This window comes from Chiloscyllium plagiosum, chromosome 19, assembly GCF_004010195.1.
Source record: "Chiloscyllium plagiosum isolate BGI_BamShark_2017 chromosome 19, ASM401019v2, whole genome shotgun sequence".
In the NCBI taxonomy this organism is placed as follows: domain Eukaryota; kingdom Metazoa; phylum Chordata; class Chondrichthyes; order Orectolobiformes; family Hemiscylliidae; genus Chiloscyllium; species Chiloscyllium plagiosum.
The window spans coordinates 2532008-2545009 of record NC_057728.1 but is presented as its reverse complement, the minus strand read 5'-3'; the positions used below and the strand labels follow the sequence as shown (position 1 = coordinate 2545009).

At 39.5% G+C, this 13002-nt stretch overlaps 1 protein-coding gene and 1 long non-coding RNA gene across 4 annotated transcripts in view; one reads left to right on the top strand and one right to left on the bottom strand.

The window, feature by feature from the left end:
• The window catches only part of LOC122559470, a 22113-nt gene extending 20677 nt beyond the window's left edge, over positions 1-1436 (bottom strand). The window contains exon 1 of the long non-coding RNA XR_006314430.1: positions 1417-1436. This is a non-coding gene — a long non-coding RNA (uncharacterized LOC122559470). The remainder of the gene's footprint in view (positions 1-1416) is intronic.
• The window catches only part of dgki (diacylglycerol kinase, iota), a 253041-nt gene that overhangs the window by 27115 nt on the left and 212924 nt on the right, over positions 1-13002 (top strand). The window lies entirely within an intron of this gene.

Below are 13002 nucleotides of genomic sequence, written 5' to 3'. Positions count from 1 at the left end.
GGCTCTCTCACACGACCCTTTCCTCCCTGCCTGACGGGTACATACTTATCAAGGACACTCAATAGTTGCTCCTTGAACAAGCTCCACATATCAATTACGCCCTTGCCTTGAAGCTTACTTTTCCAAGCCACACATCCTAAGTCATGCCTCACCACATCATAATTTCCCTGCCCCCAGCTATAACTCTTGCCCTGTAGTGCACACTTATCCCTCTCCATCACTAGAGTAAAAGTCACCGAATTGTGGTCACTGTCCCCAAAGTGCTGAAGATTTACAAAGAAAATGAGGTGTTGTTCCTCCATCTCACATTGAATTTTGCAGGAATAGGATGGAAATGTTAGCATAGCAGCAAAGTTACTTATTGATACAGCAAGTGATCAGAAGATTAAGATTATTCTTACATACAGAGCTACTTGAAATGAAACCGCATTGAGCAGCGAACACAAAGTACAAGCAATATGCTAACAGACTGGATGACTGTTTTGCAGAACAACTCTGCTCTGACTGTGGGAATGATCCTACTTTCTAGTTGCTTGCCATTTCAATAAACTAGTAAGTTAGCTAACCAACAGCAAGCAGACAGTTGGGGTAAATGGGTCTTTTTCTCATTGACAAGCTAACGCAATGGAGTACTATTTAAATTTGGAATTTAGAAACAGGATGGCAAAATGGCAGAAGCAGGAGGCTATTCAGTCCAATGACACTATAATGCCATTCAACGTGATCATGGCTGATCCTCTCAACACCATATTCCTGTTTTCTTCCCATACCTGTGGCAGCATTAGCCTTTATGAATTGGTTTCTTAAATATATTAAGTGATTTGGTCTTCACAGCCTTTTGTGAAAAGAATAACACAAGTTTACCACGATATGTGAGAAAACCTTTCCTCAGTCCAAAGTGGTATACTACATAACCTGAGACTGAGAGTCCTCATTTCCCCCTTTTGAGCCATCCAAAACATAGTGTCTGCGTCCAATCTATTCAAACTTGTCAGAATCTTGACTCTTCCAATGAAATCCCTGCTCATTTATCTTAACTCTAGCAAGTACAGGGTCAGCCAATCCAATTGTTTTCCATTAATTCTCTGCTTTCAGACTATAAGGGACACTGCATCAGTCTTCATAATTTTACATACTTTAGCTCTTACAGTTTGCTTTTATGCTCTTTGCAATTGTGTTCATTTTTCCCCACTTTATTCTCCTTTGCCAAATTCTAAACTGCTTTCAATCCTCAGGCTCACTAATTCTAATCAATTTGTTCAGAAACATTATCATACAGCCAGCGATAGACCCCAGGCTCAAAGGTGGGGACACTGCGAATCTGCCAAAAGAACCCTTAAACTATAACAGTAACCTGAAGGAGAATTCAAACTTGCAGGCAAGCAGCCCTAAATTTTATACAAGATTAATCTTTACCACCAGTTCACAGTTATTCCACTCTACACCAGAATGGCATTAACAAGAGCCCTTAGCCTCTCTTATTAATATTACTGGGATTTAGATCACTCTCCAACAGGCATTTACAAAAAAAAGTTAAGCCAGTTACTTAATCAGCTGATCCCACCTGCTCTGCAATAAAGGACTTGATTTGCTTGATTAGCCCTATCCCCAAAGTCTTTAAGAGATTTTAAATGTAAAGCAATATCCTTAAGTAAAATGCTAAATTGCCAACAAGCAGCCCTGGACTTTATACAAAATTAACCCTTAAAATTTAAAACTGTCATCAATTCACAAACTTTCCACTCTGCACCAAAGTACTAGGTTTATAATTGTACAATCCAGTTAACAGCATAGAATAGAGTCCCTAAGCTTTATAAATGCCTGTGAACAAGGTGGGAGTAAAGTTAACTCAGATATTGTGGATCGTGTCAGCCAGACTAAAAATTCTAAACCATGTTGTGGACGAGGGGCTCATTGTCATGATGTTCCGGAAACTTGCAGAGATAACCCAAGCAAGGAAGCAAAATTACCAAGCCATGTTGCTCGCAGAGACAATATGTAATTTCTAAAGCACTGTTGACCACCAGCAGGCATGTGATAATAATACACTGGATATCCTCTACACAGCTTGTGCTATCTTATTGATTTACTGTTTTTTATAAGTCTGAGACCACAGAACAATACTCTGCACTTCTGTATCTCTCACTTCTCTTGTATGTTATTGGTTCCAAAATTATTTTCTCTACACCTCTGATTGATCATCTGCAATTTTACCTGACAAAAGATTTTCATCAGTTTGCTGTTGCCAATGTCTGTCTCACGGTATTAAATTTAGTTAGACCAAAATCTACAATCATGGTTACTGTGTTAACTTTCTCCCTTTCAATTCCATAATTGAATTTGATTGATTCATGATCACAATGAGATAATTCTTCCCTTGGTACACTATTAATTCAGTCTCGTTTATTATTCTCAACAAAATCCATGTATGTCTTAGTAGTTTGACAATATATTGCTCTAAGAAACTATCTTAAATGCATTCAAAAAGTACAGTGGCTTTCTGACTTGGGCTACTCTGCACCTCCCTATCAATATGCAAATTAAAGGTATGCATTAAAGCAAAAAAGCTAAACATCTGCAGATGCTGAAAATCAGAAACAAATTACAGAAGTTGCTGGAATAACTCAGCAGGTCTGTTAGCATTTGTGTAGAGAAAGTAAAGTGAACATTTCGAATCCAGTGACCCTAGTACAGTTCTAAAGAAGGGTCACAATCTGAAAAGTTAACTCTGCTTTCTCTCCACATTTGCTGCCAGAACTGCTGAGTTTTCCTAGCTATTTCTGTTTGTGGTATGCATTGGAGCACCCTGAGTTTACTATAAGTCTTACTGATCTCTGCTATTATTGTCTGCCATTTCATTGCTGCTCCCAGGAAGCCAGTAAACAAATCCCACTACAATTTTAAATCCTCTCATATTCACCTCTCCTAATCTTAGATTCCATCCCTTACAGATAATCTCCCACGCTAATGTAATAATCATATCTTATATCAATAAAATCAGGTCACATCAACAAGGAGAGATAATGGCGTAATAGTAATATCATTGGATGTGTCATTCAGCGGGAGGAGAAAGTGAGGACTGCAGATGCTGGAGATCAGAGCTGAAAATGTGTTGCTGGAACAGCGCAGCAGATCAGGCAGCATCCAGGGAACAGGAGAATCGACGTTTCGGGCATAAGCCCTTCTTCAGGAATCAATCAAGCCCTTCTTCAGGAGAATCGACGTTTCGGGCATAAGCCCTTCCTGAAGAAGGGCTTATGTCCGAAACGTCGATTCTCCTGTTCCCTGGATGCTGCCTGACCTGCTGCGCTGTTCCAGCAACACATTTTCAGCTCTGTGTCATTCAGCGACCCAGGCTAATGCTCTGAGTATATGGATTAAAATCCCTGATAACTCTGGTGACATTAAAGTTCAACTAATAAATCTGTATCATAAAGTTTAGTAATGGTGATCATTGCAGCTGTCATTGAGTTTTATAAAAGGCCTATCTGGTTCACCAATATCTTTAGGGAGCAAAATTGTCTTTACCCAGCCTGGCAAACATGTGACTCCAGACCCATAACAATATACAGAGTAGCTCACTCTTAAATATACCCTCTGAAAAAAAGATAAAATTACCCTCTGAAATGTCCTCGTAAGCCACTCAATCCAAGTGTAAATTAGGGATGACAAAATATTCCTGTAATGCCCACATCCCATGAAAAAATAAAGTATTTTAAAAACATCTTCAAGATTTAATAGTTTTCAGTTGGAGGATCCAGTACTCAGACAAATGATGGGGTGTTCATAATAACGTATATCCGAATATTGTACTGTGATAGTGTGTGCACAATCTCTTGGACAGTATTGCTAGAGTCAACTGTTATGTATGATAGCTTGGAGGTAAATGCATGTTGAAGTGAAAATTTCATAATAAGATATCTTGATGTTGCTTTGTGGATAGTGAAATGATTGCTTGACTAATGCGTTGTGACCGTATACTCAAATTCCACGTGTTGAATCCTGAGGCAGGTGTGCATAAATCAGAAAACTATTCAGCATGCCGCATCTGTCTGGGGAAATTGCTTCAAATGATGAAATGTTCATTGTAGGGCTGTGGGAGTTGGATTCATGCTGGGAGTAGATTGGAGATTGCCGAGTACCAAGGTATACTAATTATAAGACCCACCTCAATTCTCTAACTTTGTCCGAGCTGTTTATTGTTCTCCAGGCCCTACCCCATCACCCTGCCCAATTTCCAATCCTAATAACCCATTCATCTAACCCATCCACCTGCCAACCCATGCATTCTCTGCCTTCTTGCTCTTTATAGCTCTTATGCCATCAGCCATCCCATGGCTCCTTCTGGCACCTAAACTAATTGAATGCTTACTAATGCAAAGTCACCGCCTCACCAACTTCCTTGTGTCTTTCACTTTCCACATCAATTCACCTAGCATCAACATTAATAGACCTCAGAAGTCATATAGAGATGAAATAAAATAACAATTTAAATATAAAATGCTGACTTCACTGTATTTTCATTCTTGAAAGTCCATTCAAAACATTTGAACACACTCCCCCAAAATCCTTAATTCTCATAAAAGCAAACTTTTTATATTCCCAACCCCACATCAAAGACAGCTAATATTTTAATAGCTTCATTGAACTGTGAGTCAAACTATAAACATACAACACCCCACTGTGATAATGACTGGTTATAGAAAGCAGTCAAGCACGTATAATCCTATAATGATAACACTTAGGATTGTGTGAAAAACAGCAATTGAAATTGTTCACATAGATGTTTATTTCAACTCTGATGCAGGCAGGCTTTTATTTGTTTCAATTCTGAAAGAGCTGGCTATTTAAGTAATTTGGCAGCTTGACCGTTTACAGACCTTATCTGCCCTTCAAGAGTATTTATGTCTACTCTAAACATTCGTAACACAGACACTGTGGGATAAAATCCACACTCCAATGAGAATGAGGTCAGTTTGAATTTAGTGCTAAGCTCAAATGGCTCAGCTGAGTTCAGGTTTCTTTCCTATGAGTCACACCATGTCACTATAGCCCTCTGGGAAAAGTTAGGATCTGAAGGAAACAGATCTCGGTCCTGCAATACTTTTAAAAGTTTCAGAGACTTCACAGCTGTGTGAGATTTAGGCCCAATTCAAGTGAATCTCCAACCATCCAGCAATAGTGACATCATCTTACATTGTGAGCAATCAAAGCATTCAGAATATCTTGCAGATCGCAAACTAGGAGGTTAATAAAATTGATGCTCCGTCACTTTTCCATATCATTTTTCAGATTGCAATAAAGATTAAGGCAAACATATGAGGTTAAGGTAGAAGCTGAAATAACAACCATTAAAAAAGGATTGTCATTTTAAAATTATTTGGTACTTTTATTGTAATGTATAAATGTAACAGTCTGCAAACATGAAATTACTTTTTCAGTAGCAATGGGATTGTTCAGCAGTAATTATGGACCTAGTCTTTTTGTCAAAAATTCAGCCTCATTTTAATCTAAAAGGTGTAATTTTTTCCAAGGATTTATGGATATTTTTATATTAACCTGTTCAAAGATCTTATTACACACCTTTGGAGCAGGTGGGAAAACAGACATCTGGCTGATAAAATACTACCAGTACACTATAAGATTTCTATAGTGAGACTAATGGTGTAAAAGTAGATATTCTTATCAATTCAGAAATTTCTAATTAATTGCAGTTTTCAGGGCCACTTGGTTAACTGCAGCAGAAGTGGGAAAGCCCTGAATTGGCCCTTAATTGGCTACTTAATGGCCTTGATTGGAAACACTGAAAGGTTGACCATGGGTCTTTCCATCCGGAGTATAATCATGTTGAAAGTGGGAAGATGGCAGTTTGGGTATCCCATCACCCTGTCTCATTATCTGCCTTTCTCACCTTCAAGCTTGCCATTTTTGGGTACAGAAGATTTCATGCCAAAATTGAATATGACAGCAGAAAAGACAGGCTCAACTCAAAACACTAACTGTTTCTTTCAACACAAACCTGCTAAACCTGCTAAGTTTCTCCAGCATTTATTCCCAGAATTTGTTGTCATTTTTAGAAGTGTAATAATGGGAAATTCTGATAGTTTCAAGGTTATTAAGACATTAAAATACAAACCATTAAATTTGTAAAAGCTTTTATAGTTGCCCTTGATATCCTTGCAAGCTTCTACATGTATTCCTTTTTGTAGCTCATACCACTTTCATTGTATCACTTCACTGTTCTTTGTATTCCTCTCAGTGCACACAAACTTTACTATTCATTCATTTCTTTTAATTTTATACCTATATTCTCTTCCCTTGTTTCCAAAGTTGATCCATTAAAAATAAAGGAGACCTTGCTCATTGAATACAAATGTTCTCTTCATATTTGTATTCAATCATGTACTTTTTTTGAACATCTCTTACTGTCCATTTGTAGTTTAAACCATTAAGAGTTATTTTAATTTTGCTGTGGCTATTTTTTACCCATTTCCCTAAAGTCAGCCTTAACTGAATTTAAAAACTTGAGTCATGACTTGCCTTTCTCCCTTTCAAACCTACTGTTGAAGTCCACTTTTTTTATGGTCACTTGGTCTTTTGGGAACTGGAACCAACCAACAAAAAGTGATTTTTTTAAAAAAGGAGGAATAAATGAGAATGTTGGAGTAAACCAGAAAGCAATATAAAAACAGACAATAAGACCTTTGACATATACATAAAAAGGAAAAGAGTAGCTGAGATAAGCATTGGCTTGAGAGAGAATGTGACTGAGGAATTAATGTAAGGAACAAATGGAAAGGTCTTTGGCAAGTGCTCAAAATACTTGTTCATTCATACTCACCCAGTCCATGCTTACAACCCTTGAAACAGTATGTTCACCATTAGGCGTGATTCTGTTACTGGATATTTGTTAAATAATGAGGAATATGCTGAATATTACACAGGAAACCAATTTAAGATTTTCAATTGGGTTCACAGTGCGATAAATCTCTGCACTCTAGGAGCTGTTATGTATTAGTATACAAGGCCTTCTTTTACATAGGTAAAAGGAATTTGTGCATATATTATACCTTTTTGATGGAAAAGAAAGGGGCCGTGGGCACAGACAATCTCAGCTGCATTCCCATGACAACACCCTGGGAACTGAAATTTATTATTAGCTATTCTTGCTGCATCTTCATGCCAACAATAACATAAACAATCAGCACCCTCTTCTCATGCTACATAAATTGGTGTCCCTCTTTTCCAGTTTATTTCTTGAGTTCTAGTCTTTATGAGTACAAGATACTAGGGATCAGCATCTTCTCTCCTTTATAATGTTTACATTCTGTATTATCAAGGAGTATTTTGTATCTCTCTTCATTGAAGAAGACACCAAAGAGATTCCACGAATAGAGGAAAAACAAGAGCAAAGGAGGTAGAGAAACCTAAAGCAGTATTATCAATAGTGGAAAAAAGGTTTCAGAGAAACTATTGGATCTAAAGGTTAACAAGGTTCCTGCTTCTGATTGTCTGCATCCTAGGCTCTTAAAAAGAAGAGATACTTGATGAATTGTTAGAATCTTCCAAACTACACTAGATTCTGTAATGATCAGAGATTGAAAAACCTCAATTGTAGAATACAATACAGCACAGGAACAGACCTTTCAGCCCACCAAGGCTGCACCAATTCCTAATACTTATTTGGACCCACTACTTAATGCCCAGACGCTGTTTCTATCTCTCTGTTCATCTCCCATTCATGTGTCAGTTAAGATATGCCTTAAACATTGCTAACATGCCTGCTTCTACCACTTCCATTGGCATTGCATTCCAGGCACCCACCACCCTGTGCATGAAAGATTTTTCCCACACTTCTCCCCCAGACAAACCCCCTCTCACCTTGACACTATAGTTGACCTTCCCACCCACTATCCACCTCTCACTATCCACCTTAGCAATGCCTCTCATAATTTCATAGACTTCTATCAGGTAGTCTCTAAATCTCCATCTTTCCAGTGAAAACAACCCAAGTTTATCCAACTCTTCCTTATAATGGAAATCTTCCATACGAGGCAACATCCTGGTAAACCTTTTTGGCACTCACTCAAATCATCCATGTTCATCTGGTAGAATCATAGAATCCCTACAGTGTGGAAACAGGCCCTTTGATCCAACAAGTCCATACCAACCCTCCGCAGAGTAACCCGCCCAGACCCCTGACTAATGCACCTAACCTACACTTTCCTGAAAACTACAGGGCAATTCAGTATGGTCAATCCACCCTACCCTTTGGACTGTGCGAGGAAACCAGTGCACCCGGAGGAAACCCATGCAGACACTGGGAGAATGTACAAACTCAACACAGACAGTTGCCTGAGGTGGGAATCGAGCCTGGGTCCCTGGCGCCGTGAGGAAACAGTGCTAACCACTGAGCCACTGTGCTGACCCAATATTATATGCTGTTCTGGCAACCAAAACAGCATGCAATGTTCTAACTGTGGCTTAACTAAAGCTTTATACAGCTGTAATATAACTTGACAACTTTTGTATTCTATGCCCCAGCCGATAAAGGTGATGTATGCCTTCTTTATCATTTTATCCACTTTTGTTGTCACTTTCAGGAATCTGTGGACCTGTATGCCCAGATTCTTCTATATGTGAATGTTCCTAAGGGTCTCTATTTAATTAGCTGAAAATGTGTTGCTGGAAAAGCGCAGCAGGTCAGGTAGCATCCAAGGAACAGGAGAATCGACGTTTCGGGCATAAGCCCCTCTTCAGGAATCCTTGGATGCTGCCTGACCTGCAACGCTTTTCCAGCAACACATTTTCAGCTCTGATCTCCAGCATCTGCAGCCCTCACTTTCTCCTCTTTATTTAAGTAATAAGGAAGACAAAATGCATGGAGCTATAGACCAGTTAGCCTAATGTCTGTCATTTGGAAAATGCTAATAATAATTATTAGGAAGAATGAGTAGGTTACGTTGCCCTTTGACATTGCTGCAACATTCAGTCAGATGATGATTGGCATATCAGAATGGAGCTAAGAATGCAACTTTGTGTACCCCATTATGACAGAAATAGCAGAACTTTTAGAAAATACTAATGCACTCAAATCAAGTCAGCGTGGTTCTGTAGAAATGAATACATGTTCAACAAATTTATTAGAGTACATTGAGGATGTAACTAGGAGGGTAGATAATGAGGAACCAGTAGATGGATTCTACTTGGTATTCCAAAAGGCATTAGATAAGGTGACTCAAAAGATAACAACACAAGACAGCATTTATGGTATTGGGGGAGGGGTGATATATTAGTGTGGAGAGAGGATTGGTTAATTTTTTTAAAAAATGATATAAATGGAAAACTGAAAACTGAAAAAAATGCAAATGCTGAAAATCAGAAATAAAAACAAAACCAGAAATTGCTGGAAAACCGAACTTCAGTTCTGAAGAAGGGTCACTGGACCCAAAATGTTAACTCTGATTTCTCTCCGCAGATGCTGCCAGACCTGCTGAGTTTTTCCATTGATATAAATGGGTCAATTTGAGGTTGACAAACTGTAACTAGTGGACTGCAATATGGATTGTTGCAGGGGACTCAACTATTTATAATGTATATTGTTGATTTAAATTAAACAACAGTTGTTTTGTAATAAATTTGCTGATGATACAAATATTTTGGTGTGACTAGGTAAAACTTTGGCAGATGGAGTCTAACATGGAAAATGTGAGGTTGTCATGTTAGGTTGGAAAAATAGGAAATCAGATATTATTTAAATAGAGAGAGACTGCAGAATACTATGTTAAGATGGGAGCTGGGTGTCTTTCTACATGAATCATAAAAAGTTAGCATGCGGAGGAGGTAGTGTTGACCTGATAATGTCACTGAATTAGAAATCCAGAACCACAGACTAATGTTCTGGTGACCTGGAAATGGTGAAATGTAGAGGATAAATGTGGTAAATATGAATTGAAAAGCTGGTCTAATGGTGACCATGTAACCACTACCGACTGCTGTAAAAACCACCTGGTTCGGTAATGTCCTTTACGGAAGCCATGATGTGAAGGTGTCAGTGTTGGACTGGGGTGGACAAAGTCAAAAATCACACAACACAGAGTTATAGTTCAAAAGGTTTATTTGAAACTGCAAGCTTTCTGAGCCTCTGCTCCTTCCTCAGGCAGTTAGTGAGACATTGGACGTAGGATTTATAAGTAAAAGATCAAAGGGTCATAAAACTTGTGGGAATGTATTGAACAAACCTAGATGGCTATTAAATCTTTAATCAGTTAGAATAGAGATGCAGGTTTCGATTGATTAATTTCTTTTAAGTCACTATCCCAGGGTTACTTCAAGTTTTATCAGAATAAGGGTGACACCTCAGGTCAGACAATGCATTTTAGGTTGAGGTCATGTTTCAAGTCTGTTTGTATCTCAGCCTGGAGCCAGACTGGTTTTATTTCCAAAGTAGAAACTTATAAAATGCTACATTGACTAACTGTTTGCAGATGGTGTGCATTTTGAACAAAATAGAATGTATCTGCAACTACAAATCTGCAAATGCAAATTCACCCCATACATTTATATGTGTGTGTGTATGAGGGAGAGAGTGGAAGACAGTGTGGATGTGTGTGTCAGCGTGTTCTTGAGAGAGTGTGTGTGCGCGCACTTGAGAGGGAGAATGTGTCAGTTTGAGGGAGTATATGTGTCTGAGAGCATATATGTATGAGTGTGAGGGAGTTTACGTGTGTGAGAGCATGTGTGTGCGTGCGAGCGCTTGAGAGAGAGTGTGCATGAGTGTGAGGGAATATATGCCTGTGAGAGAGTGTGAGTGCAAATGTGTATGTATGAGAGGATGTCTGTGTGAGTGTGTATGTGTGTTGTGTGAGAGAGTGTGTGTGTGAATGTAAAGTGTGGTGGGGTCAACTGTAGTGTGACATGGATCCAAGAGGCCATCCTCATGGGTACTGAACATGGCTGTCAGCCTCTGCTTGGCAACTCTGTGTTGTTGCATGTCCCAAAGTCCTCCTTGAAGGACGTTTACCTGAGGATCTGAGGCTGAATGTCCTTGTATGCTGAAGTGTTCCTCCACTGGGAGGGAACATCCCTGCTGGCGATTGTTGCTCTGTGTCCATTCACCTGTTGTCATGGCGCCTGCTTGGTTTCACCAATATACCTTACCTCGGAGCATCCTTGCCTGCAGTGTATGAGATAGACAAGATTGGCTGAATCACTTAAGTACCTGCTGTGCCTGTGATGGGTGGTGTCCCCACGTGTAATGGTAGTATCCATGTCTATGCTTTCATATGACTTGCAGTGGTTGCCATGACGTTGTGGTCATTGTTGTCCTGAAGGCTGTTAGTTTGCTGCGAACAATGGTCTGCTTAAGGTTTGGCGGTTGTTTGAAGGTTAGAAATGGAGGTGTAAGGAAGATCCTGGCAAGATGCCCATCCTCATTGATAACGTATTGCAGACTGTGAAGAACGTGGCACAGTCCCTCTGCTCCCAGGAAGTACTGGATGATGAAGGGTATCCCATCAATTTTTTCGGGTGTCTGTCTTCGAGGAGGTAATTATGGTATTTCGCTGTAGCACGTCAGAACTGGCAATCAATGAGTTGAGCATTGTATCCTATCCTTATGAGGGCGTCCCTCAACACCTTCAGGTGTTTGTCGCATTTCTCCTCATCCGAGCAGATACTGTGTACACATAGGGATTGTCTGTAGGGAATGGCTGTTTTAATATGCTTAGGATAGAAGCTCAAGCAGTGTAGCATCGGAAGGTTACCGTGGGCTTATGGTAGAGTGAGATACTGAGGTGTCTGTCCTTGATGGAGATGCAAGTGTCCAAGAATGAGACAGATACTAAAGTGTAGTCCATAGTAAGTCTGATGGTGGGATGAAACTTCTGGATGTCACTATGTAGTTGCTTCAGTGATTCCTAGCCATGGGTCCAAAGGAAGAAAATGCTGTCAATATATCTGGCGTAAAGCGTTGGTCGGTGCAGCAAAGGACTCTTATTCGAAATTGTGTATGACAATGTTGGCATATTGGGGTGCAAATTTGGTCCCCATGGCTGTTCTATGTGTCTCGATAAAGAACTGGTATTCAAAGGTGAAGATGTTGTGATCAAGGATGAAGCAGTTGAGTTGTAGGATGGTGCCCGGAGTGGGGCAGTAACTTAAAAGAAATATTGGGATTTACAAATTAATCAATCAAAACCTGCACCTCCATTCTAACTGATTAAAGACTTAATAGCCATCTAGGTTTGTTCAATATATTTGCATAAGTTGTATGACCCTTTGATCTTTTATTTATAAATTCTGTGCCTGAAGTATTCTGTTTCACTAGCTACTTGAGGAAGGAGCGGAGGCTCTGAAAGCTTGCAGTTTCAAATAAACCTGTTGGACTATAACCCAGTATTTTGTCCTTTACGGAAGGAAATCTGCCATCCTTACCTGGTTTGGCTTACATGTGACTACAGACCCACAGCAATGTGGTTGATGCTTAACTGCTTCCTGGGCAACTAGGGATGGGCAATGAATATTGGCCTGGCTAGCAAAGCCAATATTGTATAAACAATTAAAAATAACAAAAAAGTACAACTGGTAATTAGGAAGGCGTGTAGGAATGTAGGCTTTTAGGAATGTAGGCTTTTAATACAAGGGAGATGACATATAAAGTAGGAAAGTCTTCTTCCAAATATAAAGTGTATTGAACCAACACTTAAAGTACTGTGTACAGTTTTGGTCATAGAGTCATAGAGATATATACAGCACAGAAATAGACCCTTCAGTCCAACTTGTCCATGCTGACCAGATATCATACATTAATCTAGACCCATTTACTAGCACTTGGCCCATATCCCTCCAAACCCTTCCTATTCATACCCCCAATCAGATGCCTTTCAAATGGTGTAATTGTACCAGGCTCCACCACTTCCTCTGGCAGCTCATTCCATACGTGCACCACCCTTTGCGTGAAAACGTTGCCCCTTAGATTCCTTTTCGATCTTCTCCCCCCCC